The 1050-nt window shown below is 51.0% G+C and overlaps 3 non-coding genes across 3 annotated transcripts; all 3 read left to right on the top strand.

Annotated features, from left to right (window-relative positions):
- LOC119343541 lies at positions 1 to 118 on the top strand. Its single transcript, XR_005166142.1, has one exon. It is a non-coding gene; the product is annotated as a 5S ribosomal RNA (ribosomal RNA).
- Positions 119 to 415: 297 nt separating this feature from the next.
- On the top strand, positions 416 to 534 carry LOC119343540. The gene has a single exon (XR_005166141.1). It is a non-coding gene; the product is annotated as a 5S ribosomal RNA (ribosomal RNA).
- Positions 535 to 831: 297 nt separating this feature from the next.
- On the top strand, positions 832 to 950 carry LOC119343539. The gene has a single exon (XR_005166140.1). It is a non-coding gene; the product is annotated as a 5S ribosomal RNA (ribosomal RNA).
- Positions 951 to 1050: the final 100 nt, after the last annotated feature.

The following is a 1050-nucleotide window of genomic DNA, read 5'->3' as shown; positions in this document are numbered from 1 at the left end:
GATGCGATCATACCAGCACTAAAGCCCCGGATCCCATCAGAACTCCGAAGTTAAGCGTGCTTGGGCGAGAGTAGTACTAGGATGGGTGACCTCCTGGGAAGTCCTCGTGTTGCATTCCCTTTTTAATTTTTTTCGCGCCGCTTGCAAAACAAAACGCACGTGTAAGTAATATATTTACCGTGTTTTATTATTTTGCACGAGTGCGGTAAGTCATAGCTGGGTGCTCACGATTCACGGGTCCAGCGTCGGCGTTGTGGCACGGCAAGCGTGCACTGGTGCGGTTGAGAGGGAGGGGTGGAAACCGCGTTAAACTCGTCTCCGTAGTTGAGAGGGAGCGGCCAAAGCAATGTACAATCGTCTTTGTAGTGGAGCTGGGAGGGGCAAGGATAAGGGACGAAGACCGGGGTAGCATGTCGGATGCGATCATACCAGCACTAAAGCCCCGGATCCCATCAGAACTCCGAAGTTAAGCGTGCTTGGGCGAGAGTAGTACTAGGATGGGTGACCTCCTGGGAAGTCCTCGTGTTGCATTCCCTTTTTAATTTTTTTCGCGCCGCTTGCAAAACAAAACGCACGTGTAAGTAATATATTTACCGTGTTTTATTATTTTGCACGAGTGCAGTAAGTCATAGCTGGGTGCTCACGATTCACGGGTCCAGCGTCGGCGTTGTGGCGCGGCAAGCGTGCACTGGTGCGGTTGAGAGGGAGGGGTGGAAACCGCGTTAAACTCGTCTCCGTAGTTGAGAGGGAGCGGCCAAAGCAACGTACAATCGTCTTTGTAGTGGAGCTGGGAGGGGCAAGGATAAGGGACGAAGACCGGGGTAACATGTCGGATGCGATCATACCAGCACTAAAGCACCGGATCCCATCAGAACTCCGAAGTTAAGCGTGCTTGGGCGAGAGTAGTACTAGGATGGGTGACCTCCTGGGAAGTCCTCGTGTTGCATTCCCTTTTTAAATTTTTTCGCGCCGCTTGCAAAACAAAACGCACGTGTAAGTAATATATTTACCGTGTTTTATTATTTTGCACGAGTGCGGTAAGTCATAGCT

This window comes from Triticum dicoccoides, unplaced genomic scaffold, assembly GCF_002162155.2.
Source record: "Triticum dicoccoides isolate Atlit2015 ecotype Zavitan unplaced genomic scaffold, WEW_v2.0 scaffold132110, whole genome shotgun sequence".
Lineage (NCBI taxonomy): Eukaryota > Viridiplantae > Streptophyta > Magnoliopsida > Poales > Poaceae > Triticum > Triticum dicoccoides.
Note: the sequence above shows the minus strand (reverse complement) of the source record. Positions and strands in the feature narration are given on the sequence as shown.